The following is a 21,067-nucleotide window of genomic DNA, read 5'->3' on the forward strand; positions in this document are numbered from 1 at the left end:
CTGATGCACGTTAAATCTGTCGAGTCACAAAGTACTCCATGTTCCCATAACAAATCTTACTTCTGAGGGTACTGATCCAGGAGTTATCTTGTCTTCTGGATTGGTACAAAATTACAAGTTTACGGAGTTACATTAGTAGTCGTAAAACCAAAAAATCGGGTCGGCTGCTCAACGACGGTTATAAAATGTAAAATTAAAATAAGAGTGAATTAGTATAAAGGTTTCGAGCTAAATTCTTTACTTGATAATCGAACCACTAATTGTAATGGTATGTTGTTCTACAAAATCCTTCTAATTTATAAAATAAATAACATCAAATGTGTTACATTTGAAACCAATTTACATTTCTTCTACAGGAGGTAGGATGTGGATAGTCCGTACTAGCTCCACTACCGTGTTTTTACTCTAGTCCCACGGAGACATGTGTTTGTTTATGCCTAATGCTAGTTAAATGAAAGTATACAGAGCAAAAGTTAATATCAAAATAGGTAAAAAAAAACGTATTATTTATAACACATTGTCTCATTTTGTTGAAATTCCTAAAATCTTTATAAATATTTCTCTTACACGGCGACAAAAAAAGCCTCATTACAACTCCCCGAATGGCAACGCTAGAAAATCGACCAATGATTACCGTTAAAAATGTCACATGCCGAATCCACCTGATTTGGCTCAACATATAGCGCTTTTCAAAACGGAAACTGAAATAACAATTCAGCTGCGGCAATCTCATACTATTAAGCTAGGCAGAAGTGAGTAGTCTTTGTCGATAGATCTCTATTTTAGTATTTTGCCGAAAGCGCTTTTTTTTCACGAATTTATATATTACGAAATTATTTGACGATTTTTGATTTATGTCACGAATTTATTTGTTTCATTATTGTTATTAGTTATTCATTGAAAAATGAGTCTCAGTCAATGAGTCTTCATTTGAATTCAAATTTATTTTAATGACTTAGTATTTACTAAAAAGATGTTGTTTTTTATTAAAAAAAAGTTGTTATATGGATTTGAATAATTGTTTTGAATTCTTAGAATTTTGTGCATTTGCAATGTACCTAAGTTAGTAGCGAGCGAAGCAAACCATATAAGATTGCGTAGCAATTTTCGGGGTTGGCGAGCGTTAGTGAGCAGGGGGCGCAGCCCACTAGTATGATAATAAAAAGTAAAGGGAAAATTTGAAAGTTACTTTTGCACCTTGAAAATCTTCTTTTACAAAATTTTACTAAAGTATTCATAGTCTGATAATGCAACTGTGCATGAAAGTATAGTACATCATTGTTGCCAATCTACGGTATCTCACAGACGAAATTTGACTGATGAATGAAAAAGTTATTTAAGATACTCACTCTAGCCGTATGTCCACTAGCTCTTTTTTGACCCCTATATGCACAATTTTAATTTTCTATCACTTTAAAATATTTAGACTACCAAAAACCATAAAATTTAAAAAAATATGTTTGTAAGATTATTCGCTTAATGCTCTTAACTACTTACATTCAGTTCAAAAATATAAACTAACATCAGTGGCAAAAATTTCTAGCACTTAAAATAGTTTTCTTGCAAGACATTCGATTGAGCTATGTTCACTAATTTGTTCATATTTTATTACTAAGAGATATAATAACCTTTAAACAAAATCAAATACAAAGATATGTATCAAAAACCATTTGCTTCATAATGCTCATTTGTGCTTTATTCATTCCAAAGATCTAAGCCAACTTTACTCCCAAAATTTTGCAGCATTTTTAAATGCATAATTGAACAGCTCTACTGAATAACAATGCTTTTAATTGATGGTTCCTTTAGAGGAGACTATATGCGGTGCTGACCCACATTTCACGACTGATGAGATTAAAATTTTGTCAGACTTTCACTATTTTTCCGACAGTCATGGCATCTAAGACAGATTGTACCACCTACAGTGCGGCAAGTTTAAGTTCCTTGAAACCAGGGCCTCTTGACTGAAATAGAAAACTTCGGGATGTATCCTGGATCATGGTGGGCAAGTTTTCATATTGTCAATGACTTCAGCTCTAAGGTTCATGCAGAAAATGTTAACTGTTAGGATTGTCACGCCCATATTTATAGATAAGCCCATATTATGCAAGTGATATATAGATAGTTTTTAAAACACAAGTGCAAATGAAAGTTGTTTTAAAATGTTTATAATTTATTGAAAAGTCTGTGCACATTTTGAATATTTGATTCTTCAACATTGTAAAAAAAATATGTTAAATTTACGAAACTGCCAACTGGTGGGAAAGCATAAAATCGTTTATTTCACAAAATAATACTTTTATTTAAAAACGGGAGTCTATTTTTTTACGTAGATAATTGATGTTATTTTAGCAAAAGTCCTTGTTATTTTACCAAAAAAAAGTTTTTAATATAACTATATCAGCATTGTGGTCAGAGCGAGCCGAACTCAGAATTTTTAATGATCAGTCAACGTCTGAATTTGAACCCGAGTCACCTCACTGGGAGAGCATTGTCCCCTTAGGCAAGGAATCTCAAGTGATTGGTTTGATTGGAGAATTTACAGTTATATTTTTAGTGAGGAAAGTTCGCTTTTTCTACTGACCACAGATTTGAAAATCTTCCACAAAAATCCTTGAAAATAGTGCTTTAATTGTGCTTCTAATTTAAAGAAAACTAAGTTTTATAAAATACAAAATTTTTTTCAATGCTTTCATAATTTAACTATTACATTGCGAGTAACTTTTGCCATAATTTTCCAAAATATATACATAATTCGGTAACTCTAAATTAAAATTTAAAGAAGTGATAAGTGAAACTTTACGAACACTGGTGCAAACTTCAACTATATAGCAACTACACAAATAAGCTCTTATAAATTACAACTTCAATTTAAAAAAGTTAATACCAAGTAATTGGTAATTGTAGTACAGAATACACATCTTCTGAATAATTTACATTTATGTTAAAGACAAATATTTTCTTCGAAACATAGAGTAAAATATAAAATTTTACGTTTTCAAAATTAGTTCATATTTTTATTTAACTCTTATATAATGAGTTAGTTTATTTGATATCAAAAATTTGTCTTTGACAGATTATGCTTCGAATATGACAGTTCATAGTATCTGGAAAACATTAAAATAGATATAGGTAAAAAAAGGGAGAAATAAAAAAATTATTTTACTTTTATAATGTTTTTAAGTTTTCTAATACAAAAATAATTATTTGTTAAATACTTCAAAAATATATTATTTTTAAATAATATACACTTATGGTTAATGTGATTTCAAAGCAATCTTGCTAATAAATCTGATGAAACTGGAATGTATCAAGCTTTAGAACTTCTTTTTCGATTATAAGTCATCAAAGTTTGTTTAATTTACAAAGTTTGATGTAGAACTGTAAAATTTATTCGATTATTAAATATTAGATAAAGTTTGTCATTTAACAATGAACTTAAATAAGATTTCAATTATTCTTTATTAAACAGTCTCATAAAATAACGCGCCTTTTATATCTATCCAGATTCTATTTATCAATTCAATTCCATTACAAAAAACTAATCCATCTATTTCAGATTCATTTCCATCAATGTAATTGTGAAGATCGATTTTATAACAAGTGAAAAATAAAATCGTTTTAATGCAAGCGATATCTTAACCAAAGAGTGAACTGATTGATATTTGAATAGAAGACTGATCTGTACTTCATGCTTCAAGGAATATGTTCAAATGCGTCTGCCCTTTTCGAATCAAAATAAAGAGGTAATAAAAAAAATTATGTTCTATTTTGAATACACGAAATCATTGTGCGGAGTCTTAAAAAGTATATAGGTAATGCTGAAGAATATGATTGCGTGAGTTGCTGATAAATATGCATATTTTAAGCACAAGATCTTGAGTTTTGTTTTCATTTCATTAAAAATCGTCTTTGTTCAAACATGATTTGCTTTGGTCTAAAAAATTTAAGAACAGGATATTTGATCAATGAATATTATTTGAAGAACTTCAATTTGCATATTTAGTGATGTTTCAGAGTTTATAATTGTATGCTAATGCTTGCAAACTAAGAGAATAAAATGACCTTTGTTGTTGGTTCATTGCTTGGCAAGTGAACTCGGAATTTTGAACAGATATACTTAGGTTGTCATACTTAGCCATACTTAGGCAGTGAAGCTTAAAGCTAGCTATTAAAGGAGGACTTTAGATTTTTACGAACTACACTGTAAAAAAAGTCTATTAATTTTTTTTTGAAAAATGGTCTGCGGGTGTGCAAATGTAAAATCATTTATTTCACGGAAAAATACTGTTATTTAAAAACAGACACCGGCTTTTTAAGCAGATAAGTACTTTAATTTTAGCAAACGAACTCTATTATTAAATAAAAAAAAAAAAAAAAAAAAAAAAAAAAAAAAAAAAAAAAAAAACTCTATAGAATAACTATTTCATCCTTTTACATTACTGCGCAGAGCGCCATCTGTTGGATTTTAGAAATTATGATTATTAACATTGAGAAATATTAACACTTTACATGTACACCAACCTCAGTTATAACACAAAAATAAACTTGCGTTTCTTTTGTATTATTGTTTTATTGATGCATGCCCTCGAAGACAATTATGAATAAATTTATTCTAAATATCTTTTCCCCAGTTATTTTATCCTTCATCGAAAATCTTATGATCGAGTGAACTTTTATTTACCTCTTCTTGAACATTGTCTCTGAGGATACGATTTATTTCAAATTTGTGGAACTTAATTCTCCCGAATTCTACCATTGTGGAGAATTAAGAAAGATTGCACCATTTTTAACACATTTATAATTGATTGTAGTCATTAGAATAGGGCAAAATTAACGATCAACACTGGTGACCGTTATTTAACACTGTAGAAAATTCCGGATCAAATTACTGTAAAAAGTATCGGCATTCAAGGAGTTGGTACATTTTACCGTAAAATCCAGTTATTACAGAAACATGTTAAGGTAAAAAATGTGATATACCATAATTTTTACAGAAATAATTTCAGCGAAGTCACTGTCTCACTCTAATTTGATAAATATTACTGTAAAAATTACGGTATAATATTTTACGGTAGAAATGAATTTTATGAATGATTCACCCAAAGTGCCGGTACTTTCTACAGTAATTTGATCCTAAATTTTTTACAGTGTCGGACGATTAAATGCTAAATTTGATGTTTAAGTATTTTTATTTATTTTTTTGCCAGTTGACTTTGAATAACAGTGTAATTTTTTCTTTAAAAATAAATATGGAATTAAAAAAAATTATAGCATTCAGAAAATTACTTTATTTTACCTTTTACTCTCAACATTTTTCTTCTGAACCTTGTAATATTTAATATTACTTTGAATCTTGTAATGTTGAGAAAGGTTTAAAGAAAATGTCTCATTAATACTAAAAGTTTTTTAAATCTATCAAAATTTTAAATTTTTATAAAAGTGGTCAGTGATAAAATGTTACAACTGGCCACAGACCAGTTGCAACATTTAACACTGACAAATCAAGTAGTTTGTAGAATGTTTTGCCTGTAGCAAAATTACCTATTATTTCCGTATAGCCATAAGGATTAAAGTAGTTAGGATTGACCCCTTTAGTTAAGCTCATTTTTACATTGTATGTTCAGAAAACAAGCTTGGCAACTAACTGTAAAATAATTAGGTGTTCTGAACTTAAGCTTAATATAACTTGCAACTTAAGCTTATTATAACTTCATAACTTTTGCAAAATCAAAAGCACGTTTATTAAATTACAAAAAATAAAGCTAAGAGAAAGAGATTTAATAAATTTATGAGTCACGATGAAGAAAAATAAATAAATTTTCTAAAGTATGCAAGCAATCAACAAGTTATGACCTTTTTGCTGGTTCAATTCTTACATTGCTTTTACTTATGCGTTTACAAACCTGTCTGAAGTTTATTTATATATTTTCGTCTGGGTAAACTACAATTATGTCTACCCAGCAGGCTATTTTTAACACTTGTGAAACAAGCTAATAGTTCAATTTAAAATGTTGATTGTCAAGTCAAACTTTCAAAAAAGTGCCTGCAGAAAGAACAAAAAATATTTATCAAATTAAACGGAAAAGAATGAATCAATTTGAAAGTTTTTACGTCATAACTTCTTGAAAAAATGGTTGATAAAACATTATTTAAACAATAAAGCAAAAATGCTTTGCGACCTATTATAAAAATTTATTCTTGTGGAATTATAGTAATTGATTCCTGTAGAAATATAAAAATAAATTCTAAATTGTGGAGTTTTAAAAATTGATTCTTGAATGAGTATTCTAATTGATTCCCATAATATTGTATGGTGTTGAGTTCTGTAGTTGCTTTCAACATTTGTTAAGCAGTTTAATTTAGAACGTTTACTATCAGGCTAAATTTATTGTAGACAGTTTTGTTGAAAAAAAATGAAAGAAAAACTATATAATAAATTTGTATTTATTTGAAAGAGTATTTCATGAAAAAAATGGTGAACAAAACACTTAACATAAGTAAAGCCGACCGGCCTGCGTAGGGGGCAGGGAACTGTCCTTGCATCAGAAAGGTTCTGGGCTCTAATCCCGGGCAAGGCATGGATGTTTCTTTCTCCCTCTGTGTGTTCTATGTCCTTTCTCCTTTGTGTGTAATGTGACCAGCCCTATAAGCGGGTTGTGGTTGTGTGAATGGCGTGGGAGAAGTCGAATTCCTGGCCATAGATGGCGCCACTGAAAAACAGGAACAATCGCACCCCCACTGCCTAAACAGGCATACGACAAGGAAGAAAAAAAGAAACATATGTAAACCCCGAAAAACTGAAGCGGCGAAATATAACTTGATTAAAAATACTTCATTGGTTACAAAAATATACTGATAGGATTCAAAAACATGCAGACGGACTTGAGAATAGGCGTCGATTTTGATCACATGAAGCTTGTCGACTTTTTTCCCAACCGCATATTTTTGAAGGTAAGGAAGTTTTTTTTTAATTAAGTAATGATTTAAGTTAATATTTTAAAAGTAATCAAAAATCTTTTTTTTCTTCTAATTATAGAAATTGATTTTAAGAAGATCATAGTAATCGATTCCCTTAAGATTAATATTTGATTTTTGTAGGAATTAGTTTCAGTAGAATTGTAAAAAATCAATTACTGCTAGTTAATTTTTTTAAATTGTATAAAATTGAGCATTGTGAAAAGCTGATGCCTGATAACTTTAAAAGTAACTCTTGTAGTATGTTAACAATGCATTGAAGGAATTTATTCAAGCAGTTTTATAGAGATGAATTTTTGTAGGGTTGTAAAATTTTTTACTGTTTATAGAAAACAGATAGAAATGAAATTGATATCTGCAGTCCTTGTAATAAAAGGGTCATCCTTGAACTAAGAAAAAAATCATGGTAAAAACTACCATGATTTGGTAAATTTTATCGTGCTTGTGACACTATGGGAACACCATAAAGCGTAAAAAGTTTTACCGGAATTACTTTAGAAATGACTTTGTTAAAATTAACAATAAAATTTTCTTTCATAATATATGATAACATTTTGTAACTATGGTAAAATTTGGTAATTTTATCATCACACCTTAGATGTGTGATAATAAGAATAAAATATGTTTACGACATAGTACGATAATTTTCGCAGAATTTTGTTCCCCGTGTGTGGTTGAGTTGTATGTTTTCTGAAAATACACGTTTTCTTGCAAGACACTAGTGATGAATTCGACGGATTTTGCAGAAATGCATTTCTGTAGAATAAGAAATAAATTTCTTCTGAATAAAATAGGTTTTTTGTAAACTGGTCAGCTGTTTATTAAAAGCATAGATACATACCTACATACCTTGTCTGCACAAACAAAAAAAGGGGATACCTAGTCTGCACGTAGTTATATGAACTATAATCTCATTTGCATGATAATAGTTTCTCTTTTCTGGTTACTGGCTCTTTTCTGGTTTTCTTCATTTACGATATTTCAGAGAAGAAAATGCTACTAAATTTTGAAAGCATAATTAGTTTAACAGAACATGAAGTCAAAGTTAGAAAATTAGTCAGTTAATAAAAAGTTGAAGAATGAAAGAGTGCGTGAATAAGTTGGGTTAGGACATGAATAAATGAATGACTGATTGAACAAAGGAATAAATTAATTAATAATGTAAAGGACTCATAAATAAATTAATGATGGAATTAAAAAACAAATCTCTTGGGTAATGAATGAATGAATTAGTCAAAGTATCAGCTAGGGAATGACTGAAAGTATAAATGCATGAGCAAGGAAATAAATGAATAGGGGAGTCAATGAATATGTGAATAAAAAAAATGATTAAAAAGCCGATCAAATGAATAAATGTGTGAGGGTGTAACTCAAATCAAAAGTGTAAAACTTGTATTAAACTGAAAAAGTCTGTATATTCTGGCATCTATAGAACAAAGACAACGAACCGTTCCATAAATGCAAAAACTACAATATAAAAGCGATTATTTTTGTCTATATTTTAGTAATAACAATAGTTTAAATATACGTTATTGATCAGCTTTTATGGATTTACTTATTTTTATTTAAATTTTCTAATAATATTTTTATAGCATGTTGTGTTTTTTCTTCTCCCTGCATTTACATAATTACTTTAAAGGTAAAGTACAGTTTTTAGAAGCTTGAGACTATAGAAATAAACGCTTCTTCATATTTTAATCGGACTTTTCCCTATTTCATTATTCTAAACGCGTGCTTCAATTGTTCTAGTATAAACTGAGCTCACAGCATTTGGCGTAATATCTCATTTTGATTCAATAACTGATAAACTCGAAAAATATGAAAAGAACGTTTAAAAACAAAAGAAAGTGTTCTTCTTTACACTTTTTCATGGCTGATGGCATTCGAAAACACCTCTAAAAATACGATTCAATAGTAACAAAAAGAAGAAAGTAAACTTTCACACCATACGTATTGTTCTTATTCTGTAACTTTTTGAACACAAAAGCCATTATTAGTGAACAAAGTTACGAAAGGTCATGATTTATTGACCCTATTCAGATCTATTATAACCAAAACAAAAGAAATAAAAGTCCAGATTCGTTTTCATTAGTATTGAGATGACAGGTGGCGTATCATTTTCTATTTCTAACATTTTTTTCTATATTTAATAATTTTTTTTCTTTATATCACTAAAAGGATGACGTAATGGAGAATCAATTGATTTAAAAACTCAATAAAAAAAATTGGAATTTATCTTCACATTTCACAAAGCGTTCAAACTAACACTTTTTTTAAAAAATTTTTATGATTTTTTTCATGTATATTCTAAATATCTTTTTCTCGAAAAACAATCATCTTTTCTTCATATCAAGTTCTGTTTAATGTATAAATATTTTCTCTTCAATTACTCCACAATTCGATAAAAATTAAAAGAATATTTCTTTCATATTTTTTACTTGTAATGTTTTTTTATTATATTTTTTCTATTGAATTTTCCTCAGATTACATATAAATGAAACTTATATTCTAAATTTTATTCAGTACAGCAGTATCACATCATCAGATGTGTTTAAATACTTTTCTGAACATCAATAATAAACATTAAATTATGTTTTGTTGTGACATAGTTACAAAAAAAGCGCTGCATAGTTACAAGAAAGAGTCGGCGAGTCGGCAATAATAAAATAAAAATTTCACATCAAAAAAAGTCCAGCCAAAATTTTGCCCTTTTTTGTATATATTCTTAATATTAGTTTTGAACACTTTGTAATACGGCAGTACACTCATTTGAGAATATTTTCCTCTAGGTTGAAGCAAGACATAAGATATATTGATACATAAGATACATAAATACGATACAATGATACATAAGATAATATATAAGATCATTGTTGCAAGCCTGCGTGTTATACTCATTCGTAAACATAAGATAATATATAAGATCAGCATTGTTGCAAGCCTGCGTGTTATACTCATTCGTAAACATAAGATAATACATAAGATCAGCATTGTTGCAAGCCTGCGTGTTATACTCATTCGTCAACATAAGATAATATATAAGATCAGCATTGTTGTAAGCCTGCGTGTTATACTCATTCGTAAACATTAAATAATGTTCTCAAAAAATATTTTTTATGTATGCAAATAACTTCTTCACATTTTTTTAATAAAAATTTAACATTAAATATACGAAGTCCTTTAATCACCAGCCTTAATATGTAACCATTTTCTTCTAAACAAGTCTTTAATTTCGTTAAGTTTAATATAATTTACGAAAACCTACAGCATCCATACGCACTCTAATCCAAAAGATGTATCTTACTCATTTTTGTAAATTTAGTTTCAATAAAATGTTGCCCGTGTGTGCCTACAGTAAAAAATATAAAAAAATGCTTTAAAATAAAATGAGGAACTCAAACCTAAATCGTTCCCTTCTAAACTAGTCTTTATATAGTACTCAAACCTTCTGCATCCATACGCAAGTAAATCCAAAAGTTGTTGTATCTTCGTTATTTCTAAGAGTTTAATTTCAATAAAAAATACTGTTCCCTGTGTCTATAGCGAAATTTGCAAATATTAAAAAAAATTAATTAGTTTCTCTTATGAATCGCCTAATATTCGACAAATTCTAACAATGGTATGTTGTTCAAAAGAATAGGCTAAACTGTCTTTAAATTTAAATAGAAAGTAGCTTAAATATTTACACTTTTACAAAAAACCGCCAATTTGGTAAGATTTGTCCTAATAGAGTGACTATCATTTAAACCATGAATGATTCTTAATTTTTGTGAACTTCGAAATAATTTTTTAAATTTCAAAAGTTTTGTTATCACAAATCAAGAAACTGTGGTTTTTCTTTCTATTGATATTTTTCCCCATTTTCACAATTATTGTTGAGATTACTAACTACCTGAGAGCAAAACTAATCTATCAGCCATTATTATTGGTTACAAAACCACAAGAGTTATTAAAAAAATAGCATATTATTCACTAAAAAGAGTTATTTCATACAAAGAAAGACGCAGCCTAGATTAGAAGCATCAATCTGAACTTTCTTTTTAAGAAAAATAACAAATATATAAGCAAACTAAAATTAATCACTTTTCATCTCTTCTCAACTCACTGTCAATAAACCTATAAATATAGGTCTTAGTTTCATCGAAATAATTAAGCGTCCAATAACTGATCCCATTCACAATATGTAATTTCAATATCAATAACCATAATCAGTTTCTATCGTTTATTGTATTTAACTTTATCCACTTTATTAGTTGGAGCCGAAAGAGTAAGAAGATTATGCTTTGCTATATAATCGGATATAACAAAAATAGAATAAATAATTTTATTTGATTTCTTATCATAAAAAAGATTTGTTTTACTTGATGAAAGCTTATAAATAGTGCCTTAACAAGGAACAAAAACAATACTTAGCGTGAAATGTTTTTTATCTGTGATGTTTTACAAATTCGTTTATTTTTTTCATGTCATAATGATGTTTTTTTTTCCTGTTAATTTTTTTAGCCATGAATCGTAGATATGTTAATATTTATGTCATAAAAGAAAAATATTTTTCAAAGGTTACAATTATGTTTCAGTGCTGTCTATTATGTTACGTAAGCTGAGCATCGTTTATTAAATCAAATGAATATTTTGGTTCATTATATTATTTAATTGGTATCATGCAGTTCATATGATCCTTTTATTAATTCGTGGAGAAAAAAAATTTTGAAATTGGAATATTATCTTTTATTCTAAATGTACGTGAAAAACTAGGTTATGCTTCGAAATAATAGTAGTTGCTATTTTAAGACATATTTTGATTTTGCGAGCAGCTTTTTTATTCTTTTATTATTTAACCCTTTGAAGATGATGAGACACCGGAATCCCTTTTATATATTTTTCCTGTCAAGTATAAATATATTTTTGTATTTTTTAATTATAAACAGAACTCTAGTAGCTACTAAAAAAATCTGTTATATGATTGAAATTATATTTGTAATTAACATAAAATCAAAAAAAAAACTTAATTTTTTTTTCATTCATATTCATTTCATTCATATTCATTTCATTCATATTCATTTCATTCATATTCCTTTCATTCATATTCCTTTCATTCATATTCATTCCATTCATATTCATATTCATTTCATTCATATTCATTTCATTCATATTCATTTCATTCATATTCATTTCATTCATATTCATATTCATTCCATTCATATTCATATTCATTCCATTCATATTCATATTCATTCCATTCATATTCATTTCATTCATATTAATTTCATTCATATTAATTTCATTTCATTCATATTAATTTCATTTCATTCATATTCATTTCATTCATGTTCAATAATTGATTTTGTAAATTAAAGAAATTTCAGAGATGAATAACAGCTTCTTTTACATCTAAGTAACTGCAAATAAATGCAGCTTTGAAAAATTATTGTTTAGAAGTGAGCCGTGTTTAGAAGATTTTACCTATAACGCAAAAAAAAAAATTCTCCAGTGTTTCATGCTGTATTTCAAAAACCATAAGTTATTAAAATGCTAAATGTAATATTTTTAACTTATTTTAACTTAAATTAATACAAAATAATGAAGAAAAAAAATTTAAATTATGTTTAATAAAAATTATATGTTAAAGTGTTGCGAAAGACTAATTAGTTGATTAAATATTTTTTTTTTTTTAAATTTTCATTTAAAATATTTCCAAACTAAGAAACTTTTTTATACAATTAGTAAGTATAGAGATTATTACATATCATTATCCTGTAATTTTGAAAGAATGACTTATAATTAAAAAATTTTGAAATTCGATTAGGTGAGCAAACTTGGCGTTCTTTTAATAACAAGAAAGGAAGGGAAGAAACAAAACATAGACATGGAAACAAAATGAACATCTTTATCTATCACAATTTTGTGTATATTTTGACAAATTGACAATGCATGCATAGCACCGAAATTGATTGTCAAATAGCAAAATTTGTAAATCAGCAAATTTTTAAAATCCTCTTTAATTGCTACTTGAAAACATTTTTATTCCTTGTTTGAAATAATAGGAGATATTATGTAATAAAAAGACCTATATTTTAATCTTTGCATATAATTTGCATTTTTTTATTTTACAATAATTATCTTAGAGAAATAAGTAACTCTATGGTGGTAGAGTGAGGATACACATGATTATAAGGCTACTATAGACGAGTTCACATTAAGATTTCTGTGATAGAGTGTGAGTTAGTTGCTTAAATATCTTTCAGTTACTATACATTGTTAGAAAGTTTTCGAAAAAAATGGTTAAATAACAATTTATTCAATTGTTATTTTACCATATTCAAACAAAACAGTCAAATAACCATAAATAAGGTGGTATTCAAATTGTTAACTGTGAGAAAAACAGTTTATTAGCTGCTTTCACCTAATACGGTTAAACAAGCAGAATTTTAAGGTACCAATTAAAGCCACCTTATGAAGCCGCTTAGTTCCTTCCTGCTTGGTACATATTATAACCGAAAGGGCTAATTCACCAATCTCATGAACGACAGAACGAGGTTTTGAGTCCCAGCATGGACACCACGAAATTTCCTCAACACATGAAGAGTTTCCAGTGCACTCCCCGATTTGTGTCCCTAAATTATTATAATACGATGCTCTTATTCACACATAGGTGGCAGCACCATAAAGCTGCTTAACTCCCAAATGTCTAGTATTTCTTATCTCTTACGATAGGTGAAGTTGTTGTTGTTGTAGTTCATTTACGTCGCACTGGAGCTGCACAATGGGCTATTGGCGACGGTCTGGGAAACATCCCTGGGGCCGAAGACATGCCATCACAATTTTGATCCTATGCAGTGGGGATGGCACCCGCGCTTCGGTAGCCCGACGACCTGCACGCGAAGTCGAGCACTTTACGGTAGAACAGTTTAACGAGGACCAATACCTACCGCACACCCTCGGTCCCTGCGCAGACTAATCCAAGTGGTCACCCTCCCGCACACTGACCGCAGTCAGTGATGCTTGACTTCGGTGATTTGCTGGGAACTGTGTCTTAACGATCAGTCCACTGCAGGACTACGATAGGTGAAACTACCAGATTAACTAATTAAAATACATTCAGTTCATTTGATAAAGTACAACTCAACCACAAACTAACTTCATTTTCCATTACCTAACGAAAAGCCTAGCTCCAACGTCCAGCTTAGCAAAATCCTAGCTTTTGCGCAATTTTGAAATCATGCTAGTTATAAATGGTTAAAAAACTGTATAGTTAAAACCATAAAGATAAAAAGTGTTCTTTACTGTAAACTTTACAGTTAATCAGATGGAAAAACTGCTGCCGGTTATTTTAATCGTAATTTTAGAATTAAAATTTTAGCAGTGTAATAACATAAAAAGGTGATAAACTTATATGTTCATCTCCATTTTATGTTATTTTAGTAACTTAATAAATCATGAATGGAATCATAACTATTAATTGCTAATGGAATCATAATTTTTTGAAATCAAGAAAGATCAACGCCATTATTTAAAGTATTTCTTTACAAGATTAGACTAGCTTTGTAACAGAATGAATTTATTTATATTTTTTCACGTTTTCAGCTTCTTTTTTTGCTTTTTATCTCCTTTTTTTTTTTTTTTTTTTTTTTNGTTTTTTTTTTTTTTTTTTTTTTTTTTTTTTTAATAAATTTATTTATTTTTGCTGGAAAAAAAATTAAGGAAAATCCAGTGCTCTCTTTACATTATCATTACCAGACTTTGCTTTCATTGTATAGTTTTATTGCCTGTTATAAAGAAATTATAATGACTTTTTAAAAATTGTATATTTCTAAATTCGGCCGATTAGAGCAGAGTTGAATTTTTAAGATGCGGTAATAAGATAACAAAACATACAGTGTATTTTTGGTTTACGACTTTCTTCACAAAATGAATATTCTATATTTTTATACATCTCTATTAATGTAAGAAAGATATTTTATTTACTCGTAATAAAAACTATAAGAAGCTATCAAATACATTTAAAACAGCAACTGATTGTTTTTTCTTCTTTATTCTTTAAGCAAATAGCTACCTCATTCTGATAGTTTATTTCAAAAGGAAAGTCGTAAATTTTCACTTAAAAATACAAGCATCTCACACGAAACATCATCAGAATTTTTTTTTTCAAGATACCGAAGGCTATAATTTAGAATAATTAGGTGGCAATGAAGACTTCCTGATAATCATTTAAACTACAGTGAGAAAGTAATAGAATTTGTATGCGAGCATTGAAACAATGGCGCGATCTGTTTCTTCAGGCTATGGTAACATCTTTCTCTTCGGCTTCATTTTGGCATGAATACAATCACTTATTAATACTTACGGCTTGGTATCAGGAAATAATATTAGCAAAAGCTCTTGATTTTTAACGGTTTCTCTTCTTAAACTGAAATTGTATATCTCTTAAGGGAATGTTTTGTTTATTTTTTGCGAATAGACGTCATTATTGTTAAAATTCAAATTTTTTTTTTTCAAAATTCTAAAAATGATAAAAAAAATTCCTCTCGAAGGGTAAAACACATGGGTTTGTGGGTCAACAGTTTTATATAGATTTATAAATTTTGAGTATAGATTTTAAAGCATACAATTACTCTATTTACATTAAACTCAAGATTACGTACAAATAATGTACACTGTAAAACATTCCGGATCAAATTACGGTACAAAGGACCGACTCACTGAGTGCCGATACTTTTTACCTTAATTGATCCGGTAAACGCAATTAAAAACGAAGTGCCTACCAAGACATGATTTTGTTTTTAAATTTGTTTCAAAATAATTTATGAATTAAGCAAACTTATAAAGTTAATTTCACCATATCTATTAGGTAGAGTACACTGTAAAAAATACTGAAAATACTGCATAAAAAATACTCTAGGGTGCTGTAAAAAATTCCGAATCAGAGTATGGTATGTAACCGTAGAATGTACCGGCACTCGAGGTGTCGGTACTTTTTACCGATTTTTCTTTTACCGATTACTTTTTACCATTTTAACCGAACAAAGAAATCTGATATACCGTAATTTACATACCATACTCTGAAAAGAAATCTGATATACCGTAATTTTTACAGTAATAATTACCGTAAAATCACTGAAGCACTCAAAATAAATAAATATTGCTGTAAAAATTACAGTATAATACTTTGCAATAAAAATAAATTTTGTATAAAAAGTGCCGGTATTTTATACGGGAAATAAATTCGGAATTTTTTTTCAGTGTATGCATACGCAAGATTATAGATATGCTATGTATGAGCAGACAAAATTATTAAATACGATGTATTTATTGTCAAAATTATATATATAAAAATTCATTGAATCAGAGTGAATTGAAAAAATGATAAGAATAACTACAAATCACTTTCCAACTGAGCGCTACTCACTATTCCCACTTCCTTAGTCCATATTCTTCGAATATTGAGCTCAAAAGACAACTGATTTTTATTGATCTGGTATTGAGAGTTCAACCTCTATATTATAAAAAATTCCGAATGTAATTATTACTGCCGGTTTAAATTACCAACACTTTGGATGCATCCTCAATAAAATCTATTTTATAATAAAATACATTTTTACCGTAAAATATTATACCGCAATTTAGTATATTTATTTAATAAATAATAATATTTCTTATATTAATAGTAATATTTATTATATTAATAGTATTTATTATTTAATTATAATGATCCCGAGGATTTTGCGGTAATTATTATGAAGATTTTATGGTACGGCTGATGTCCCAAAAGACTTCTTCAAATATTGAGTTCAAAACCGAATTGATTTTTATTGATCTGACTTTGAGAATTTGACCACAACATTTAAAAAAATTTGGATCAAATCACGGTATAAAGTACCTTTACTTGCGATGCATCATCGGTAAAATCCATTTTTACCATTAAATATTGTACCGTAGTTCTAACTATAACATTTATTTAATTGGAGTGCTTCAATGGTTTTACGGTAATTATTAGTGTAAAAATTACAGTATATCAGATTTTTTGTTCCGTAACATGTTACAGTAGGAATGGATTTTCCGGTAAAAATTATTAGCCGTTTAAGTGCCTTTACTTTTTACCGTAATAGAATCCTGAATTTTTTGCAGTGTATTTTATTGTTAAATTAATTACTTCTTATGTTTAAAATATATTCATATTTTATATTAAAAATACATTCACGTTTTGTGATTAAAATATATTTATATTTGGTAAGTAAAATATATTCACGTTTCATATTTAGAATGCATTCGCTTTTTACTTTTAAAATGCAAGCATATTTTATATTTAGAATATGTTCATATTTTTTATTAAGTATACATTTTTGTTTCTTATTTAGAATATAATCACTTTTTATCTTTAAAATGTAACCACCGCATATTATATTTAGATCATGCTCGTAATTTTTATTTAGTAAACATTTATATTTCATATTTAGAATATATTTATATTTTTTATGTGGAATAATGCATTCACATTATATATTTAGAATCCAGATGCACGATAGAATTTTATTACTTGAAAAAAAAAAGATGTCTAATCATTAAATACTCAAAGTTAATGGTCAACCGAATGGCACACAGTAATTCACTTTTAATGTACATAAAAATATTTTGAAGAAGATTATATATTTTATGTTTTCAGTTTTCACGCATTTTATATTTAGAATATCTTATAGGAATACACAAAAAATTGCTGCAAGAAATAGTGTATAGCAAATAGTGCCAATTACAAGGTTCGAAGAACACAAAACTGTCTTTTTTTCCATTGAAAATATACGTTTCTCCCACGCTGACTCCAATTGGAAAATATTTAAGTGAGAATTTCCGTACCTAACTTACCTTTAACCTCTTTTCCCATCTGTAATTCTCAAGAAAAAAATACATTAAAACAATATTACTGTGGCCGTAATTCAAATATAAGTTGAATATTTAAATGTTTCACACACTCTCACCTCAAAATTTAATTGAATAATTTATTCTTAATGAATTTAGTCTATATAAGTAAAATAATCTAGTGATAGATTGAACTTTTTTGTTACTAAAATATTCATTTTTTGAAGGCAATGCAGTTTTAAAATTATTTTATTAGATAATACAAACATTTTTTTAGGAAATTCTATGCATATTTAAGAAGATATCTAATAAAACGTTTTTATTGCATTTATATATATAGAGAGAGAGAGACAGAGTCAATAAAGAGTGAAAGAAAGGAGAGGGGGGGATTTAAGATTTATTAAGCTTATTAACTGCGTATAAGCTGCAAATACATGAAATCCATAATATAACATAAAATCGCAAAGAAAAGAAGAATAGAAACGTAAAAGAAAAAAGGGATTTTTAATCAAGAGAAAAAAAATTAATAATAACTTTTTTAAAAATAATAATGAGAATTTAGATAACTTAGATAAAACCAACAACAAAAAGATATAATCTCGCTGCCTACTCACACGATTATATCTGCAAAAATGATGCTATTGTATTGATATGTTTTGCCTTGGCAATAATTAGTGCAAAATTAAAAAGCACTATTTATGTAAATTTAATCGTAGGAGCTGATCACGAGTTTATACTTTTCTGTTGTTATTTTTTCTAATTTATAATGATTTATTTTCTTAATTCTTAATAATTTTTACTTTTTTGCTTCGTTAGTAAATGAACTTTGGAGTTAGGCTGCGGCTGAGCTGTGTTTTGTCTAGTGAGGCTTCATTAGTGTATCTAATCGTGCCATCCATTGTGAGAGATGTGAGATACTAGACAATTTTTGTGCTAAACAACTCAATAGTGCAGCGTGCATTAAGAACGTAAAACCGTGACTTATTTAAAATGCTATTTTTGAGGAACTATTTGACCAATTTCACTGAAATTTTGTATTTTTCAATTTAAAATTACATTTTTCAAAATGATGCAAAAAAATTTACGCCTAACTATTAAAATTTTTTTGTGACTATCATTAAATAATATATGTTTAACAATAATAAATGGTTAATAATAATAATAATAATAAATGTTTACTAAAAGTTATATTTTGCATTGAGTTCTCTTTGGATAAACAAATTTAATAACTGTGTGCTAAAATTTTCTATTCACATAAGTTCTCGAGGTATGGTGCAATACACAAAAAGTAAAATGAATTAAAGTAAGATAACATTGAGGGTGCAATCTTTGTATCGCTCTTCTGACCAAACTGCCCAGATTGCGACTACCTCTTACATTTTAAGGATTAGAAAGGCAAATCCGCTGAAAAAAACATATTTATTCAGAGAAAATACGTTTTTGTGTTCGATTTCGTAACCTAAAATATCGTCCTCACTAATTAATTAGCGTATTTGAGGTTCCCTCCCTGAACCCTTAGAATTGAGTCGTAGAGCGTGAAGATACGATCATTAGATTCCGTTTTTTATTTTGAGCAATGTACCTTTGACGAATGTTTCTTACCTATTTTCCTTGCAAGGATTCATTCACAAAAACTATACAGGCACTATAAGTAAAATTATATACACCGAAGAGTCATTACATTATGACCACCCTCCATCTATAACAATGGGCTCGCCCAGGTTTTCATGGTTTCTCGCCCTGGAACAATGTTTTAATGGGGCACATTAGAACTCATAATCCTCATAGAACAATCCCTGACGTCTGTAAGCTACTTGAACATAGTTGCAGACCAGGTTCATCCATTCATGGCAACAGTTTTTCCTGCGGGGGATGGTGTTTACCAACAGGATAATGCACCATGTCATAAGGGTCGAATCGTCATAGATTGGTTCGAGGAACATTTCAAGGACTTTCAAGTCATGTCTTGGCCCCCAAATTCACCTGACCTTAATCCAATAGAGCATTTGTGGTCCTACTTGGAAAACCAAATTCGTGCTGCCACGCTATCCCCTCGCAAAGTGAGGGAATTGCAGGACCAGTTGGTGAGCGCTTGTTACCGGATACCTCAGACTATCTATCAGCACCTTGTGGAATCAATGCCAAGGCGGGTTCTAGCAGTTTTGAGGGCAAATGGTGGCCCTACGTGTTATTAGCAGGGTGGTCATAACATAATGGCTCTTCAGTGTATGTTTCCTTCAAATTTTCCAAGTTATGGATTTCTACATGAAAAGAAAAAGTAAGAAGTGAAAATTTGTTCAAACTACAACAACCATCTCCTATTCGAAAACTACCACCTATAAAAATTGCCTTCATAAGTAAATACATTTAAGAAGTAAATAAACAATAAAAAATTGTGTATGTGGGTCACTTTGTATATCATTTTCTATTATTGTATAACAAACACAAAATTAAGATCAATATCTCGCTCGAAGAAAAAGTTAACGAGGCGTAAAAAATCTCTGTTTTCTGCTGTAGTCAATCACACAAACTTCTCCATTGAAAGGTCAACGTAAGATCACTTTATTCCAATGATTATTCGCAATACGTAGTTTGAAACACATACTTTGAATCATTAAATGATATCTTATATGCTAAAAAATAATTAGCGAAGACACCCTAATTATATTTTTTGTTTTAAGGGAAATATTTACCGTCTGGTATGACATGGAGGAAGAAATTAAAACGAAAGAAATATTTCTTGGAGGCACCCTTAGAATTGATTAAAACAGGGAAGTATCTGACTCCAACATCGTTTTCTCTGTTTTCGAACGTAAATCTATATAAGGAAAAGCTCACTTTTTTGTAACATGTCTGAATTGTTTGTAAAAGTTATAGCTGTATCCGTAATAGCTGTGGAAATTAGAGCATCCGTTGTTTTCAGTTCAGTTTTGTAATTAACTTGGAGATGAAAAAAAATTATGTCTGTTTCAACGGGTTTCAATAAGTTATGAAGGTATTTGATGACTTTATTTCTGAAATTTAAATTAAGACGTGACAGAAAATATATATGTTCTCGAATTATAAATGGAACAATCAGTTTAACTAAAACATTCTCTTTTATTGGACAGAATAGTAAAGAAACGGGATAACATAAGTGTTTGATGAAATACTGTAAACTTTTGTCATAAAATTTGTATATAATATCAGTGAATAGACTCATTATTTATACTTTCTGATTATTTCATTATCGTCGTTA

General features: G+C 28.8%; 1 long non-coding RNA gene across 1 annotated transcript in view; it reads left to right on the forward strand.

Annotated features, from left to right (window-relative positions):
• Window positions 1–21,017, forward strand: part of LOC107448800 (uncharacterized) — a 33,625-nt gene extending 12,608 nt beyond the window's left edge. Inside the window, exons 2-3 of the long non-coding RNA XR_001584696.3 lie at window positions 3,560–3,746; window positions 20,511–21,017. This is a non-coding gene — a long non-coding RNA (uncharacterized lncRNA). The remainder of the gene's footprint in view (window positions 1–3,559; window positions 3,747–20,510) is intronic.
• Window positions 21,018–21,067: the final 50 nt, after the last annotated feature.

The sequence above is a fragment of the Parasteatoda tepidariorum genome, chromosome 7, assembly GCF_043381705.1.
Source record: "Parasteatoda tepidariorum isolate YZ-2023 chromosome 7, CAS_Ptep_4.0, whole genome shotgun sequence".
Taxonomy (NCBI): Eukaryota; Metazoa; Arthropoda; class Arachnida; order Araneae; family Theridiidae; genus Parasteatoda; species Parasteatoda tepidariorum.